This window comes from Lissotriton helveticus, chromosome 10 (assembly GCF_964261635.1).
Source record: "Lissotriton helveticus chromosome 10, aLisHel1.1, whole genome shotgun sequence".
NCBI lineage: Eukaryota > Metazoa > Chordata > Amphibia > Caudata > Salamandridae > Lissotriton > Lissotriton helveticus.
In genome coordinates, this window is record NC_136071.1 from 791,327,799 (window position 1) to 791,347,981 (window position 20,183).

Consider the following 20,183-nt stretch of genomic DNA (forward strand, 5'->3'; position numbering starts at 1 on the left):
GCTCACAAGTGCGCAGGCAAAACAGCTCACTACTGACAAAGCACTGGATCCTGGAATAATAGAGCAGGTGCTCCCCAAGAGAAGGAAGAGGAAGTTTAAGGAATTACCCTTCTCACAAATCCCCAGTGGAGATCAGTCTCCTGAGGGAGATGATCTCGGCCCCGGTGAAGGTACTGTCCCAGAGGAACTTGGGTTTGACCAGGCAGAGTTTATTGGGGCAGGGGGGGCTTCCAGGGCAGACTTGAGTTTGGAGCAGAAGTCCTGCCCCTCTCCTGATCCCCCTCAGACAGCACGCTGCTGCTGAGGAAGCAGGGAATATCAGTGGGTCTCATAGGATCTATTGAGAAGATGGGCTTCTGTAGTCCGAAGGTAGAGACCCCAAGCCTGATGCCATCAGGAGGTTGGTAATACCCCAGAGGTTCAGAGGATTTCTATTATCACTGGCACATGGTATTCCTCTTGTAGGATACTTGGGGCAAAACAAGACTTGGGACAGGCTTGTCATTCACTTTCACTGGCCCCATATATCTGAAGACACAAATGAGTTGTGTTGCTCCTGTGTCATAGGCTAAGCCAGAAGTAAGTCAGGTGGCAACCAAAAGTTCCCCTTGATTCCACTTAAAGTGGTTGGGGTCATGACATTGTTGGCCCCATGAACCCTCCAACTGTATCTGGGCAGAGCTACATACTAGTGGTGGTGGACGCTATTCCTCTTAGAACCACTACAGCTCCTGTAGTGGCCAGGGCCTACCTGGGAAACTTTTCCAGGGTGGGCTTCCCTACGGAGGTTTTAACAGACAGAGATACAAACTTCATGTCTAGTTATATCACTGCCACGTGGAAAGAGTGTGGAGTAAGCTACAAGTTTACCACACCCTACCATCCACCATGCAATGGGCTTGTTGAAAGGTTCAACAAGACCCTCAAGGGTATGATCATGGGACTACCAAAAAAGCTCAGGCGAAAATGGGATATCTTACTACCCTGCCCTCTCTTTGCCTACAGAGAGGTTCCTCAGTAGGGGGTTGGCTACAGTCCATTTGAGCTTCTGTTTGGACATCCAGTCAGAGCTTCATTGTGGCTAGTGAAGGAAGACTGGGTGCGATCTCTCAAACCTCTTAAACAGGACATAGTGGACTATGTCCTTGGCCTGCGTTCTTGCATTGGCTGAGTACACGAAAAAGGCCAGCAAAAACCGGGGGGCCTAACAAGTACTCCGAAAAGCTTGGCACGGCCAAAAAGCAGTCTTGCCTGTTTATCAGCCAGGCTGTAAAGTGTGGGTGTTGGAGCCTGTGACCCCAGTAGCTCTCCAGGACAGGTGGAGTGCCCTCCATACAATTCTTAACCCCTTCCCTGCTCATGACGAGCTCAGCTCGTCATGAGTGAAGACGCTCGTACGCTCATGACGAGCTCAGCTCGTCATGTAACGCGGCTTTTGAAAAAATGCAGCACGCAGCGGGAAAACCGCTAGCGCGCATGCGGTTAAACAGGAAGGCGAGGTCCCCTACTTGGTGGACCTAGGCACTCCAATAAGCCCCACACGGTAATTCTTGTGACCCGCCTGAAACCTTTTGTGGACAGAGCTGACATGGGCTTGCTCATGGCAACTGATGAGGGACAGGAAGAAGAGAGTCACCCTCTCCCTTATCTCTTCTCTCAAAACCCTGATGATGGGTCAGTAGATGGAGTAGCCTTGGCAGGTACCTCACTGACCAACAGCAAGCTGATTGCAGGAGGTCCTCAATCAGTACAATATGTTCTCCCTGACGCCCAGTCAAACCAGCTGGTGTACCCATGAAGTGGACACAGGTAACAGTCTGTCTGTTAAGAGTACAATCTGCAGACAGCCTGATCATGTCAGGGATTGCATCTGGACAGAGTTCCAAAAGATGCTGGAATTGGGGGTCATTGAGCCTTTTGATGGCCCCTGTGCTAGTCCAGTAGTCCTTGTGCCAAACCCTCACACCAAGGGTGGAAAAAGAAAGTTATGTGTGGACTATAGAGTCTTCAATGCAGTCACTAGGACTGATGCTCATCCAATTCACAGGGCAGATGAACTCATAGATACTTTGGCCCCAGAAGAGTTTCTGAGTACATTTGACCTGACGGCTGGCTACTGGCAAATCTGACTAGGTGAGGATGCCAAGACAAAAACAGCATTCTCAAACACTAGTGGGCATTATCATTTTATTGTGATGCCCTTTGGTCTGAAGGATGCACCTGCCACATTTCAGAGGCTGGCGAATAAAGTCCTAAGAGGTCTGGAAGCCTATAGTGCAGCATATCTAGATGATATAGCTGTCTTTAGCTCCAACTCGGAGGATAGCCTGGCTTGTCAGGCAGGCCTGACTATCAAGTCCACCAAGTGTCAGATAGGGCAGAGCAAGGTTGTATACTTGGGCCACCTGATAGGTGGAGGGCAGGTTCAACCATTGGAGAGCAGAATTCGGACCATTGTGGACTGGGTTGCTCTCACTACTCAGACTCAGGTCTGAGCTTTCTTGGGCCTGACTGGATATTACAGAAGATTTGTAAAGGTATATGGGTCCATAGTGACTCCCCTGAATGATTTGACATCAAAGAAAATGTCCAAGAAAGTGGGGTGGACAGTAAGCTGTCAAAAGGCATTTGATGACCTAATGCAAGCCAAGTGCACTGCTCCCATCCTGCAAAGTCCTGACTACTCCAAAACGTTCATTGTCAGCAGAAGGTTGACCCCCAGGGAGAAATTTTGGTCAGCCATTGAGACAGAGGCCTTTGCTGTGGTCTGGGCCTTGAAGAAGCTGAGTCCATACCTATTTAGCACTCACTCAATTGTTCAGTCAGACCACAAGCCCCTCTTACGGCCTAAACAGATGATGGGTGAACACCCCAAACTTTTGAGGTGGTCCATTTCCCTACAGGGGATGGACTATACAGTGGAACAAAGACCTGGGAATAACCATGCTAATGCAGTTGGACTCTCCAGATGTTTCCACTTAGAAAGTGAATATTCAACTGGGCAAGATTAGTCTCATCTCCCTCATCTCATCTCCCTACGTTTTTTTTTGGGGGGGGGTTGTATAGTAAAGTAGGATCTGCCTTTATGGTTACCCCCACTTTTTGCTTGCTGTAATCCTGTTTCTGACTAGTCTGACTGGGATTCTGCTAATCAGGGCCTCAGTCTCCGTGCCCAACCCCTAAATTGGTATGGTAAGTACTTAGCAGTCCCTAGTATATGGTACTAAGGTACCCAGGGTATAGGTACACTAGGGGTCCCCCATGGGCTGAAGAAAGTATTAAGCCATGTATGAGGGACCACTCAAACTGTAACTACAGGCCTGCCATTACAGCATGTGTAAGCTGGTGCTAGCACCACTTACGAAAGTAGGGTTTACCTATGTCTAGGTACACTGCACATAAAACCTATAAGTTACCCCTAAAGCAGGCCTTTCAATCCTGAAGGAAGGGTGCTCTGTTCTAAGCATGAGGGTGAACCTTCATGAGCAGAACACCCCTCCAGCCTATGCAGTCAATGCTCCCAAATTGTAATTGAGACAGCCATATAATATATAGAGGGGCACCGCATCATTACGCGATGACCAATTTGAAACTGGCTATAACAAACCCTATCATGTTTGGTATCCAACATGTTGGAATCGTACCCCCACAGCGTAACCGGTGTGGGAGGTATGATTCCATGCACTGTAAAGCTTCTCTGGGAGGCCCTCAGTGCTCACAGAACCAGTCTTCTCGACCCAGACAGCACAACAAGGCTGCTGCCGACCAGAGACAAGATTCTACCCTCCTGCTGCTGAGCCAACCTCAAGCAGGGGAAGGTAGAACAATAGGTATCCTGTCACCTCCCAGACAGGGTTTGGTGTATTGGCGTAGGGTGGGAGCACTTGCCAACGCCACTCAGTCTGCTTGAAGGGCACACTTGGTTCCCTCCTTGCATTGTCCAGTTTGAGCCAGTTCAGGGAGCCCATTGCTGCCACTCTGATGCAAAACTGTACAAAGGACATGGGAGTATCCTCCTCACTGTCCATCCCCTCCTCTAGGTGGGACCCCTGATACTCAAGCCTGAACCCACATCACTTTTCAACCATCTGGACACTTGGATTTCTTTGGATTTCACCTGGAACCGAGACTGTATCAAGGATGTATCCTGCTGCTCCTGGTCTCACTGTTTTGCAAGTCTTCTTTGTCGTCTGTGTCTGTTCTTCTTCCAGGATCTTCAACAGGCCAGTGGGCATCAAGGACACGCAAAGTAATCACTCTGGGAGTGAAGGAGTCCCTCCCCTGCCTCTGCAGCTCCTGACATCCCCCAGACTTTGATAGTCTCAGCAACACAGGTGGTAGTTCTGCATCTCAGTTGAGGCTTTCCCTGTCCTCTCTGCAACTTTGAGACCAGTATTCCTTGTCAGAACCGCTGGACCGAACCTCTGTGCAACGCATCATTTTGTCATTGCCAAGGCTTGTGTGCTCTGCACTTTAAAGATCTTTGGGTTACTAGAAGCTCCAGCCTCTGCTCATGGTCCTTTTTTGACTCCTGTACCTTTGGCCTGTGGATCATCTTGAGGGTCTCCTTTTGCTTCAGTGGTCTTACCTGCTTGCTCAGGCCTGCTCTAACTAGCCAGATTGTACGGAGTCTCTTGGACCTTTCTGGTGCAAATGTTGCTCCTTCTTTGCTTTCTATGCCTTTGCAGCTGCCAAGGCTTGTTGCTGCTCCCAACGGACACTGATCCCCTGGTTCTCGACTTCACACATGGTATGGTATATCTCATGAACAGCTCTTCAGCATCGCCTGGTCACCACAGCGGAAGCAACAATGTCACGTTCAATTCTCCTGAACTATCCGACAAGATTGGGCATTGTTCTTCCCTGCCTCCTTGTCACCTCGGAGTGGCATATACTCTGTCCCCTCTGCTTACAGGCTCTTTACTTCAAGAATCCACCTTTGGATTCCCCCAGAGTCTTGCACAGTCCTCTATTGTGGTCTAAGGTGGTTTCTAGTGTCACTTTGCACCTAGGCACCCAGCTTCCTTGGTGTAGGTATCCTGGTTCCTGAGTATCTATGGGTGGGGTGACTCTTCAACCTTTTGTCTTACACAGGGTTACTTCAAGGTCCATTGGGTAGGTTCCTTCATCTTCAAAACTGCAACCGCAAATTTTCCCGTTGACTTCTATTGGACAAGTAGGTTTGTTTTCACTCTGCACAGAGCCTCTGTGGGGTTCCTGGGTACTTACCTTGGGTGGTCCCTTGTGTCCCTAGCTCCTCTGAGTCTACTGGTCAAAGTCCTGATTTTGGTCACATTTAACATTCCACTTTTGAGGTCTCGCAGACCTAGCGCTGGAGCGCGCATGCGCTCCTCGCTCTGCAAAGCTTTTTGTAATCGGTATGATTTCAGAAGTGGTGTTTAAGCCATGCCCCTGCATTTCATTGGCTTATGTGATCATCCATGCGAAACGCTGGTTTTGGATTGTACAGAAGGCTTCTCAGTTCCTCATCAATACCGCCTGTCTAATTTTAGCCCTGCCCATCCGGACTGCACAGGGTATTTGTGGCAGTACACTATTGACTTTATTAGATGGTGTAGGCACATTTTTCATTAAAGTGAATCTGCTTTCACGTCTATGCATAGCATACAATTTTGCGGCGTTACACTGTTTTCTTTATTAATATATTTGGTTGTAGGCAATTTTTCATTTAAGTGAAGCTGCTTTAACGTGTTCTTGTTGTGTTGATGCATGGCGAAGGAAGCACCGAATGTCCTCCAATTGTCTAATAATAAGCCACGGAGAGGTTAGTACGTTCGGGGCAATACAATGCGTGTTCAATTGATGCTCTTCTACTTTCACGGGAGAGGTTAGTACGTTCGGGGCAATATGCAGCGTATTCAATTGTAGCTCTTCTGCTTTCACGAGAGAGGTTAGTACTTTCGGGCCAATATGCTGCGTGTTAAATGTTCGCTTTTCTGCTTTCACGCCGCTGTGCGTGTTTGTGTTGTTGATTTGTGGGGAAGGAAGCGCTGACTGTTCTCTTATTGTTTAATAAGAGGCCACCGACAAGTTAGTACGTTTGGGGAAATGCGCTGCGTGTTAACTAGAATGGGGGAAGCCCTGAGACAAAGGGGGAGGTAGAGGCTCACAGGAAGACAGAGCGAGAGAGACACAGAGGCAGTAAGAGTGAGTGATATGCGCCAGTACTCGCCAGTGTGACAGGGAGCCATGGACAGGTTAGTATGTTCGGGGAAATACGCTGCGTGTTCAACTCTTACTCTGATGCTTTCATGCCATTGTGGATCTTTGTCTTGTGCTGATTTGTGGCGAAGGAACGCCAACTGTCCACCGATTGCCTATTAATAACCCATGGACAGATTAGTACGTTGAGGCTTCTTAGTCCCTCTTTGTTATAGCCTTTTGGCCCCGCCCACCCGGACTGGATCTTTCACTTGCTGCGTTACACTGCATATGCCAAGCAGAGTCTCCAGGGGGACGAGGGGAAACAAAGAAGGTAAACAAGCCTTCCAGCTGCCCTCTCGTCCCTCCCTCCCAATCAGGAGCTATCCTCCAAGTGTGGTGTAAACACACAGATGGCCTTCTGTCCCACCCGGGGGTCAGATTTTCGCCTCTGCTCTTCATCCTTCTCCAGTTATTGAAAGGTGCCATGGAAAAATCATCCCCCTTTTAGGTGCTTGTGTTTTTTATTTGCATGGAAAGTAGAGGGACAAAACTCTATGGTGCTAAAGCCAGCCTCTTCCTCGTTGTCCCGTTAAACTGCTGAGTTCATCACAGCTCATAAAATGGCCAAGGCATCCTTAGAACCGGTCTATGCCGCCAGTGGGCAGTGGGCTGGCAGTGTCATGGGACAGTTTCTCGGGGTGAGGAAGGTCATCGAGGACACGGCTATACACAGCGTAGAAATATGCTCACAGCCCCTTGTTGTTGGTATAAAGGTGGTCACAACAGGCCCTAAATATAACAGTTTTCCTAACGTCCCAAAGCAACTCTGCGAACTGGTTGTAGTAAGGCTTTCTGGTCACATTACGGATGCGTACTGTGACACGATCCGTGGAGGACACGCTTTCTTGTGCCCCGTCCACCTGCTCTTCTATCAAGATCCTGTCGGTCTTGTGATTACAGGGCTATGCTTGTACAGGGCCTGTGTTGGGCAGCTAACACCGCAGCGAAAACAGGCTCGCCCCTGGCCGTAGAAGCTTCTTCAGAGAGGGACAGGCAGTGAGCAACGACATCGTGCCACGAGTGTGAGGAGGGGGTCTGAGTACTTGCAGTGTATTCGCCTCGTGGCTCGGGTGTCAAGTTCTATAAATAATCTAATTCTTTCGATGGCTTTTGTTTGCTTCAGATGGATAATCAACAGATTGCGCGTTACTGTATCCCAAAACAAAGTATAATTATCATGCCCACTTCTATTAGGGCAAAGAATACAAGTTTCAACAAACAAGGCAGGATTTTGTTTTGTTTGAAAGCTATGTGACTCTGTGGTCCAGATGTGTGAACAATACAAGCTAGAACAAGGATCTGCAATGCAATAGGTCTCGCATTTATTCGAGTTAGAGCTATTGACATTGCAAATGACAATGCCTTTTATTTTTGTTTTCGTTTTTAAAACGTAACTAAAAGGCAATGTCATTTACAATGCCAATAGCTTAAACTCAAGTAAATGCGATACCTATTGCTTTGCAAATGCTTGTTTAGTATATGGTTTGGTCTCCCCATGAAGATCTCAATATTTTGTACCATATCCCTTATTTGCAATTGAAGTATTGTTGTGTATTGTTGTTTATAATACCGGGTAGGAGATATAATATTGTGTTAGTGAGTGTTGCATAATAAATAGACATATTGTTATATATACAATTTGTGGTTTCTTTTTTGTTTAACCTACACTACATGACTACATCTGATAAAACAAGCTGATTAATACTATTTCAAGATAAACCTGAAGGCTGCTTTCCACAGCTACCACTGTGAAAGCTTTCTACAGCTATCCAAGGCCACTAAAATCACCATAAGGGCTGCCTGGATTTGTGCAACTTGCTTCACTTAAAGAAGTGTACACCACATACTAAGCCAGGCTCCTACATTGGTGTACAGCGGTTGGGATTCAATCCTGCATTGTTTTACTAGCTAATCTAGGTGTAGTCAGATGAAAAACTGTCACTAGCATAGGCACAAATAAAACAATTTTTGTAAGTAGTAGGCTCTACTGAATTTTTTTGGTTGTCATTCAGTCAAGGGTCTATCACAACCCTTTCTCCAATCTTTGGAAGTTTCATTTTCACTATAGTAGGTAGGTGCAACACCACCACACCACACATGGTTATCATGTCTTTAGTTGGGGAGGCCAGTGGGGTCGAGCCCTCTAAGTACAGCTGCCTGAGGTTCCTGGAACCCAGGACATTAGCTGCATCTAGAAGAATAAATGCAGGTAGTAACTCTAATAAAGAGCAAGTCCTAGAGATGCGCCTGCAGTATGACATTCAGAATCCTAAAGAGTCAGATGGGCAGGATGACTTTGGTATGTATGGGGCTCAAGAAGAAGGGTCAGGGGTGGTTCACTCCAGTAGCCACAATTCTGAGCATGGCCAGAAGGAGTCTGAGGACCCCACACTTGTAAACTCTGATCCCACAGGGAAAGGGTCAGGTGACCCAGAGGAGGCCCCTAGAGATAGGTCCACCCAGCCATGGCTCGCACAGGTAAAAGCTGTGGGGTGGTGAGACAGGGCAGGGGGTTTGCGGAGTGGGGGTTGTGAAGTCAGATATAGGACGGCACTTTGAAAAAAAAACACTTTCCTTGCGCTCGCTGCATCGCTGAGGTCTGCACATGTCTAACCCGAGGAAAACTAATGAGCAGTGGAGCTTGAACGAATGGCCCACCCAGCACCAACAGAGAGCACAAGGGAAGAATAAAAGTCCTCCTTCCCTCAGACTCTAGATGAGGTTCAGCCTCCTCAGGAATCTGATCCTGCCCCTTTTGAAGAAACTGCCCCAGGTTAGGTCAGACCTGTCCTGGCAAAGCCACTGAGGACAGGGGAGTCTTCGAAGGAGGAACTAAGTCTGGAGCATGTATCCTGCCCCTCTCTACCAGACCTCAACCTGCCAGGTGCTGCAGAGGTCAGGGATGTCATTGAAGTCCAAAGGGCATACTGCCATGAGGAATCCCCTCATCCACAGATTAGGGAAACATAGCCTAGTAGTACTAGCCTGGTGGATAGCCCTCAACAATCTGAGATATCCCTCTTACCCTTAACAAGTGACATACCACAAATGGACTCTGTAGGGCAAAGCAAGACCTGGGACAAGCCTGTCCCAACTCTTCACTGGTCACACATAGTTCCAGACCAAAAGGTTCAACCAAAAGCTGTAATCAGCAAAAGGTTGACTCTTAAGGATGAGTACAAGTCAACCATGGAGAGAAAGGCCTCTGTTGTGGCCAGTGCACCAAGGAAGATGAGACCAACCCTAGTGGGGCCTCACTTGCTTATTCAGACACCCTACAAGACCCTCTCTTGGCTTAAACAGTTGACAGGTACACACCCCAAACTTTTGAGAGGGTCCATGCCCCTACAGGGGAGGAACTTATCAATGGACCATAAAATAGAGAGTATCCATCCCAGTTCAGTTGTACCTTCCGTTTATGGCCACTTAGGACATAAAGACTCATCTGGACAAGATTAGTCTTATCTCCTTACGTTTGGGGGGGTTAAATAGGAAGGTAGGATCCTTCTAGAATGGTTACCGCCACATTTTGTGTGTTGTCAATGTGCTTTTGACTAGTCTGACTGGGATCCTGCTAACCAGGACCCCAGTCATTGTGCCTTCACCCTACATTGACTACGGTAAGTACTTCTGTACATACACAATTGACTACTGGTGTAGTCATATAAGTCCCTAATATATGGTACTAAGGTACCCAGGGCATAGGTACACCAGGGTTTTCTATAGTGCTGCAGCATGTATTGTGCCACACATGAGAGACCACTCATACTGTGACTACAGGCCTACCATTGCAGTCTGTGTAAACTGGTGCTAGCACCACTTACCACAGATATAAGTTATTTTAAATCTGAGGTCACTAAACTTAAAACCTATTAGTCATCCCTAAGGCAGACCTTGAGTCCTGAAGGCAGGGTGCTGGGTTAAAAGTGTGAGGGTGCCCCTGAATGAACAGGACACCCCTGCAAACCGCAGAGTTGATTCTCTAGGCTGTGTAAGAGCGGCCAGCCATTTTGATACCTATATCGGCCAACTGCCATTACTCAATGGCTAACTATGTAGTGGCTCTGCCGAACTTGGGAATGTTTGATATCAAACATGTTGAAATCATTCCCCGACACCATTACCAGTGTTGGAGGTATGATTCCCTGCACTGGGGGCGCTCTTCTCGGAAGCCACCACTACGTCCGGTAATACTCTTACAGGATCTGCCAGCAAGCCTATGCTGCTGCTGACCCGAGAGACAATTCTGCCCTGCTGATGCTGAGCTGACCTCGAGCAGGCGAAGGTAGAACAGTAGGTTTCCTGTCACAGAGAGATGTGACCATCTCCCAGGCAGAACTTAGTGGATTGGACTGGGGTGGGCCACTTTCCAGCACCACCAGACTGCTTTGAAGGGCACATTTGGTGCCCTCCTTGCATACTCTCGTTTGAGCCACTTCAGGTAGCCCTTGGCTCTGGCGTGAAACTGAACAAAGGACATGGGAGTGTCCACCCCTCTGTCTAGCCCTACATCTGGGAGGCAACCCTTTATTGTTCTTACACCTTTCCTAGGGTATTTAAGGTATTACCTGTGGGTGGGTCCTCAGATTCGTCATGGGAGAAGACTCAAGCCTAAAGCCACGTCACCATCTGTACACTTGGACTTTGCCTGGAACCGAGGCTGCATCAAGGAAGGCTCCTGCTGCTCACTGTTCTGCATGTCTTCTGTGTCATCTGTGTCTGTGCTTCTTTCAGGATCTTCAACAAACCTGTGGACATCAAGGACACCCGAAGTAATCTTCCTTGGAGTGAAGCAGTCACTCCCTGCATCTGTAGGCACTGCAACTAAGTTGACCGGTCTGCTGCTTCTGACGTCCCATGGATTTTAAAAGGCTCAGCAACATAGGTGGTGGTTCTGCAACTCCCTTGAGGCCTGACTTATCCTCTCTGCAACTTTAAGACCAGTATCCCTTGTTGGAACCGCTGGGACCCAACCCTTGTGCACCGTGTCAACTTGCTGTTGCCGGGGGCGGAGTTAGCCGCGGAACGAAATGGTCGCACTTTAAGTGAGCTCCTCCGGGTGCCCGCTATCATCATCCCGATCCTACACTACAGACTGTGTCCACACGCCGGATACTCAAGCAATAAATAGCCTGATACAGGACCCGCACTCGACGGAAGTTTGGAGAAAAACAGAGTCCCTGGCGAGAAGCAATATCGGATAAAAAGATACGGCGGCCTATGAAGAGGGAGACTGAGGTGCGAATCCGGCATAGAGTGGAGAGCCGGGCCGAGACGCAGAGCACGTAGCTCGGACTATAGTGGCTCCGCCCACCGCAGAGGTCTCGCTGCCAGAGGCCGGTACATGCACCGACTCATTGCCTGCGAGGACCGACCAGAAGACCTAAACAGTTATAGGTACGCTGGTCCCTGTGCCATTAAATTACTCGCCAAGTGCCACACATAGCAGCCCACACAAGGCCGCTCGGTTGAGAAGTGCGACTAAAGGGGCGCACTGCGGCGGTGATCGGGCCTACTATATTCACCCATCGGGGTGAAAGACACACATGGCGTGCCGCAGGGCCACAAGACCAAGAATAATCATACTGACCGGCATAGCGAGGAGGTGTGCCGATACACACTACATTGAGGCCCGCAATAAGCGTGCAGGGCGGCACAACAAATTACAGCAACCATAGCTCCTGGAGAACTATGAGATATCCCTAAGCTAAAGTTGGGACACAGCACCGCATAGTTTGTTAAGAGTGCATCACTGCCCAATGAGATCAATGTGAGGAAGCGTGCTGCACCCCGGCCCAGAGCATCTAGTGAGGAGCTATATGGGGGTCTAAGCGGTAGGCCCAGTCCGGCAGCAGGAGACATACCCGAACTAGAGGCTAATACTTGGGTACACCCAGATACGCGACTGTCGTGACCACTAGCCCACAACGCAGACAGACACCTGTTCACAACAAAGCACCAGTAGACTGAAATCGTGCCAATAGCACAGAGGACTATGCTTATGTCACGATGGGTACGCCAGACAAAAACCAGCCGAAGTTGAACTTTGATCAATCCAAAAAAATACCGGACCAATCCGGATAGACCACCAAACAAATCCAACGCCAGCGCACAATGCGGGAGGTCTCGCAACAGACAGTGTACAATCAATGTTTTCTACGATCCAAACGGCGCTGACAAATATTGACGGAAAAATCGATAACCTCACACACAGAGTCGACCGCATCAGGCATACCGAAAGGATAGACATGGCAGAAACGCAGGATATCAGACTTGGAAGATATCAGCAAGCAAGCAACATCAAAGCAGACCGGAGTGGACAAACAACTGGCTATACTGACCGCTAAGGCCGAGGATTTGGAGGCCCGGTCTAGACGCAGCAATATAAGAATCATGGGAATTGCGGAAACAACAAACACAGGCCCAGTGGAAAAATACACGGAACAACTGCTTATCACACTGCTGGGCAGAGAGACATTTTCGGAGGTCTTCCTGGTTGAAAGAGCGCATAGGTCCCTAGCCCCGAAACCACCAGTGGGCACGAGACCAAGGCCCATCATAGCTAAACTGCTAAACTACCGGTATAGAGATGCAACGCTATGAAAGGCTCGAGAACTTGGCGCCTTGAAGCACGAGGGAATGGATATAGCTCTATACTCCGACTTCACGCAATCGGTCCAGGAGGCGAGGAAGAAATATGCTCAGGCAAAACAAAAACTCTGTGACTTACAGATTCCATACGCCATGTTATACCCAGCCCGATTGAAGATCGCCGATGAGGGCTCCATGAAGATATTCAACGAACCTAAGGAATTCCTGAAATATCTGCAGACGAGGAAACCGAAGGGGGAACGTAGATGCTGACCGAGGGACAGACAGCAAGATCGGGGGCCCCTGTCGGATGTGGAATGATAGGATGACCTGCAAAGGCTACACACGTGACTCCTGTGCCTGAGAGTACCGGGACATAGACTCTCCAAATGACAGCACTGGTCCCACTAGGCCCACTGACGCCCTGTTAAGGAGACGAAAATGCTGGGGTCTCTCAGGGGTGAACTACGACACTTTAAACTACATCCTGCCACAGGAGCACTAAATTGAAGACTGGCGGGTCAGATAAGTTGCAGGAAAACTGTATTTATATATGTACAAGAGTGAAGTGTCACAAGGCATATGTTAATGTTGTTGATAATGTTGCTGTTAGGCGTTAAATTGCCGCATTGAGATGATATAGAACCGGGGTTTACACAGATGTAGTGCATTTCTATACTGTTAATGAGGCCCCTCCTCAGGATGTCAAGAGGGGGAAGATCCCGGCTACTCCTGCCCACCCGTGTGCACCACACCTGTTATTTACATGGGGTTGTTTACGATACGCATGCTAGGAGAGGAGGAATAAGTATGGTATCCCCATGGGAGATGTCTTTGTCGAAGGGATATAGGCGAAGTGGGAAGAGGTGAGACAGGGGGGAAAGTTAAAAATTCACCATGCAGCAGTAGTCGGCACCACATTCTGCTCGCAAAACTGTACACGACTGAGCGTAGTGGTCCAAGAAAGTATTGACGTTAACTTACCTGTAACACATGGCTGAGACGAGACAACAGATTAGGACACTAACCCTACTGACCTGGAACGTGAGAGGCTTACAAGACCCGCGAAAAACCAGGAAAGTCCTCGCATACTTAGATAGACACAAAATAGACGTAGCATGTATTCAGGAAACACACACAGCGACTCAACGACAATGCAGAGTGGGATATAGATGGGCACAATTCCGAGTGGCATTCTCTTACTCGAACTACGCCAGAGGGGTCTTGATACTGGTTAAGCGCAACATTCCCTTCACTCTACTTAAAGCGACCACAGACGATCAAGGGAGATATATTATACTCAGAGGTAATTTTGGAGGGACAGACCTTACAGTTGTCACAGGATACGGCCCTAATGTGGATGACCCGCAATTCTAAGACGACCTCTGGGGCAAACTCAGAGAGACACAACCGACGTCCATAGTATGGGGGGAGACTTCAATAAGTGCTTAGACCCACTACTAGATAGAGCCTCTGGTACCGAAAGACACGGGAAGCGAGCTGCCCGCTCGATCCTGGAGGGAATGAAGGAGTGGTCCATGGTGGAGGTATGGCGATTAAGACACCCAATGAGGTGAGACGGTACATGCACCTCACTTACTCACAATACCTGGTCAAGATTGAACTTCTGGCTGACTACACAGGACGTTAGTACATGGACAAAGGAAATAGAACACCTACCTAAGACTCTATCAGATCACTCCCCTTTGCTACTGGTGATAGAGATCCCCACACATACACCGAGGGAATTCACATGGCAACTTAGACCATCAGCACTGAAAGATCAAGTCTTCCGGAGAGAATTGAGACAGGCTATAGAAGATTTTTTTCAGATTAATAATGGGACAGTGGAGAGTTATAGGACGCTATGGGAGGCCTTCAAACTAACCATAAGAGGCCATTGCATTAGCAAGCATGCTGGCATTCTTAGAGATATTAGGCAACAACTAAACATGGTAGAACGAGATATTCGAACACTGGAAGCCGAGTATGCTACCACGCTACAAGATTCTCTTTTAGCAGACATCCGTAACAAAATAGACACATATAACGAATACGCAGACACTGAAATGAAATACCTTTCCAAGCAATACAGGGCCGGGGCATATGGAGAGGGTGGGAGACCAGGCAGAGCATTGTCAAAAAAAATTAGGCCAACGCAGGGAGCAGCACTCATTACAACCATCACGACCGACCAAGATGTACAGATATACGACACTCCTTCCATCCTAGATAGTTTCAGGAAATATTATGCAACACTGTACACCGCAAAGACAACACACGTACAAACAGATATTCACGATTACCTTGACGACATAGGCCTGGCTTGGCTCTCTGACACCCACAGGGAATATCTAGGGCATCATATCACTGAGGACGAATTTAAAGACACGATTAACTCATTGCCAAATAATAAAGCTCCGGGAATGGACGGCATACCAGGAGAATTCTACAAAGAATATAAAGACTTGTTGATTCCACAATTAGCTCAGATGTTTGAGGAAGCGTATGAAGAGTGTGCCCTCCTGATGACATTACGGGAAGCGCTGTTAATAACTTTTCCAAAACCTGGCAAAGACCCCAGTTTTTGCGAATCATACCGCCCTCTCTCTCATAAATATAGACGTGAAAATACTGGCCAAGATATTAGCAGATCATATATAACCACTGCTAAAACTCCTAGTGCTACCGGATCAGGCGGGATTCATCCCCACACGATCCACAACCCACAATATTCGCACAATTTTCACGATATACCACAGCCTACATCCCGAGCTACCGGCAGCGGCTGCACTATTAGATGCGGCAAAAGCTTTCGACTCGGTGGAGTGGGATTTCATGATCACCGTCCTGTCCAGAATGGGATTCCCACCTGCCTTTTTTAAATGGATTGCCCTGTTGTATAATGAACCCAGAGCAAGAGTGTGCATCAACGGGCACACGTCCCAGCAATTTGAGATAACCCGTGGAACAAGGCAGGGATGCCCACTGTCCCCTATTCTTTTCGCACTTACACTAGAGCCCCTCGCACGTAAAATCAGACAAAAACACCCGGAAACGGCACTCCAGTTTAGCCTCCGGCCTGTGGGCATATCTCTATATGCCGATGATATGGTCCTGTATACTAGACACCCAGATAAGAATTTAAATCCACTAATTAGAGAATATATCAAGTTCGAACAATATTCAGGCCTTAGCATAAATTGGAACAAATCAGTAGTGATCCCTTTAACTGCAAAAACCCCGGAACCGACACTAGACTACCCATTGAAATGGGTCACAGATCCGGCAAAATACCTCGTAGTAGGGGTACACGAGACACAGAAACGGTGGAAAGGGTGAATTATGGTGTGGTAATGAACAAATTGGAAGACCAAATTGAAAAATGGATTAAATTGCCTCTATCTATGGCTGACCGCATAGCTCTCCAGAAGATGATAGTTTTACCCAGATTCCTCTATCTGTTTTGGAATATCCCTATATGGCTTACGACTGCGTTCTTTGCCAGACTACGTACAGCGCTACAACGGCTCACGTGGGCCAGAAAACAGCCCAGGGTGAGTTGGAGAGTACTCACGAAACCGTACCATCAAGGGGTCTTCGCCGCCCCCGATCTGCAACTATTCTACTACTGTGCACAGGCACATCATGCTCATTATTGGTCGCAACGGCACTCTCATATTCCACATATAGCAGTGGAAACTGACAGTGTCCGCCCGCACAGACTAACAGAATACATAGCAGATCCAGTGAGGAACTACCCTAACGGTGTAATACATCCAGTCAAATGCACATCCAGAGCATGGCACGTGTTGGCGACACGAGCAAGGAAATCTCCCATATACGCACCAGCGCTCCCCTTGGCGCATCATCCCAAACTATCGGTCACACAAGAGCACAACATGATGAGGCACTGGGGGAAATGGGGCTGGCGACGATGAGCACGATATTTCCGCATAACACATTCATTCCACTAACATGCCCATCCCTAAGCACGCACCAAGCACCGCTAAAGACGTTTGCTTACCTCAGATTAAGGGCAGCAATAAAAGACCTATACGATACGTTCCCAGCTGAACCCCCAATGCTGCAGGCACTTCAGACGTTGCTCACAGCACCAACGCGTGAAAAACTAGTCACAAAACTATATACTACATCGCAGAACGAACAGTACACAAATCCGGATAGGGCTGAAACACGATGGGTGGAGACCACTGGGATGCCTATTTCGGAAGACGACTGGAACTATAGCTGCACACAGCTGCACTTACTCACACCAAATTGTAATTTACGAATTATACACTTTAGATTCCTCCACCAGACCTACTACACGCCTGACAAACTGTATCGATATGGCCTCAGGGCAGATGATAAATGCCGCAGATGCTCTGCCCCCCGGGCAGACTTTATCCATACAGCCTGGTCATGCCCTAAACTGGAAACATACTGGTGTGAGGTATTGGCAGCGCTGGCCCGAATGTTGTCTGAGCCGATCCCAAATACACCCACTGTGTGCCTCCTGGGCACCTACAAGCTCAAACAGCCTAGAAGGGGCAAGTTGCTAGCGGTGGCACTCTTACTGGCAAAAAGGCGAATAGCCATTAAATGGGGCAGTAAACGCCCACCTCGGTTCAAGGATTGGCTGTCTGATATGACATATTGAAAAGAGACACTGGGAACTTACGAGGAAGAGCTGCCGCAGGCATCTAGGCCCAAAGACTTTTGGCAGCCATTTCTGGACTATTTACTCCAACAACAGGAGGAACAGCTGTCAGATACCGAGAATGGGATGGGTGGGAATGGGGGATGCACTGGCCCAGGGAGTTCGGGGTAGTGCTTATAGATCTGACTAACTATGTATCTGTCACAAGCATTAATCTACTGATACCTATATAGGTTGTGTGGGTACATTACAGTGTCTGTATTATTGTTGTGTATCAATGTCCAGGGTTGGATCACTAGGATAATGTAAGACCATCTTTAAATATAATGCTGTGTAGAAGAACAATGGAATGTACGTTGAGATCGATATATATATGTACTATTGTATAATGTCTATAAGATGCTGCATGGTGAAATAAAAAAAAACATTAAAAAAAAACTTACTGTTGCCAAGGCTTGTTGGCTCTGCACTTCAGGCTACAAGAAGCTCCAGCCTCCAGCACCTCGTTCTGCCAAAATCAGGGTCCTCACTGCTTCCTCTACACCATGGGCCTTCATCTTTGGTGAGCTGGTTGAGGTCCTCTTGCAACTCCTGTACCTTTGGCCTGTGGATTTTCTTGCGGGGCCTTCTTTTTCTCCAGTGGACTCCCCTGCTTTCTTGGGGTCTGCTCGCTCTCTCCTGCTTGCGGTGAGTCCCTTGAACCTTGCTAGTCCCAACGTTGCTCCTTCATTGCTTTCCATGTCTTTTGCAATTGCCAAGGCCTGTTGGTGCTCCAGCCAGACACCGATCCCTTGTTCTCAACTTCGGTTGTGGGACAGCACAGGTATGGCTTCCTCAGTGTTGCCTGGTCCCCATGGCTTCTGCTACAATGTCACTGTCAACTCTTCTGAACCATCTGACCTAGGTTGGCATTGCTCTTCCGTGCCTCCTGGTCACCTCCGAATGGCATAGACCCTGTTCCATCTGCTTGCAGGTTCTTCACTTCTAAAATCCACCCACTGGTCTCCTGCATGGTCTTCTCCAGCAGTATCTTTCCTGAAGTCCTCCAGTGTGGTCTATGACGGTTTATGACGTCACTTCACTCCTATGCACCCGGTTTCCTTGGTGTAGGTATCCCAGTCCCTGGAGTACCAACGGGTGGGTTGACTCTCCAACCTTAAGTCTTCAGTTGGGTTTCTTCAGGACCAACTGAGAAGTGTACTTCTTCTTCAAAACTGCAACTAGTAACTTTTAGCTGACTTTTATTGTACAGGCGGCTGTGTTTTCACTCTGCAAACAGCATCCCGGGGGTTCCTGGGTACTTACCTTGGGTAGTTCCTTGTGTCCCCAGCTCCTCTGAGTCTCCTGATCCAAGTACTGACTTCGGTCACAGTTCACATTCAACTTTTTTAGTACATAGTTTGATCTCCCCCTGGGGACCACTGTATTTTGTGCTAATTACCTTATTTGCAATTGAAGTATTATTGTGTATTTCCTGTTTTATACATGTATGGATCACTTTTATGATTCTTGTGAATTGAATAAAGTTATTTGAACTGAACTGTGTATTTCTGTTTCTACCTCCAGGTAAGAGATATACCAAGGTGTTAGTGAGTGTTGTGACACATTTTTTATATATACACTGTGGGTTCTTTTTTGTTTAACCTACACTACATGATTAGATCCGGTAAAACAAGCTGTTAAACACTCCTACAGGATAAGCCTGAAGGTTGCTCTCCGCAGCTAACACTTTGAGAGCTTTCTATGGTTATCAAAGACCACTAAATTCACCATAAGCGATGCCTGGATAGTGTAAAGTGCTTCACTTAAATAAGTGTGCACCATATGCTAAGCCAGCCTCCTACATAAAGTCTATTTGGGGCACAAAAGACTGACAGGTTCAGGAAAGTGAAGAGCATGCCTGATACCAAAACAAATGACTTTCCAGATCAAAAATGGTGCAACAAACAACGTCTTGGACTCACCAAGATGAAAGATTTGAACCCACCACGAATTCCCACATTTACACGTTTTGAAAACTGTCAACGGTTCCCACACTACAGTGAGGATGCATTAGATATCATGCTGCATAATGGCACATACAATTCATTTGACCCCATTTGGAACGGGTGGTTAGTTTGGCCACTAGACACGAACAGATGTCAGGAATGTTTCCTCGACAACACTGAGGGTTTTAAAACAAGTAGCCCTGTTATGCAATACGTGCAGTCTGAACACTTGGTGTGGTGACAACTTACAGTGTTGGAAGGTTGTGCCTTGACTGGCTAAAAACCTCAATACAGTCTCAGATGAAACAACACTTGTCCCTATTATCTGATGACCTGGAATTCTGAGACTTGGGATAGTTCCTCGAAAATCATGTAAAAAACACTTCTTTTATGCCATACACGGCAAAATATGGAAGCCTCTCAGCAGGAGGCCACTGAGAGATTGCAGAAAAAAATTGATAGGGCTGACTTAGAACAAGCTTGTGCAGTGGTTGACAACGGTATGATGACCTTATCATCTAGGATGTACTCTGTGGGAAACTTAGTATCCTCAGCAATAGACCTTGTTCAACAAGGGCAGCCACAACTTAGGTCTAATATGCTATTGAGCTGGAGATTACAAACATTACGTTCTGGACAGTGCTGTGACAACATATCAACGTCAGGGGTCTGGTTTCCCCATACCATCTTATAGACCTGAGATTCTTATGTCACGC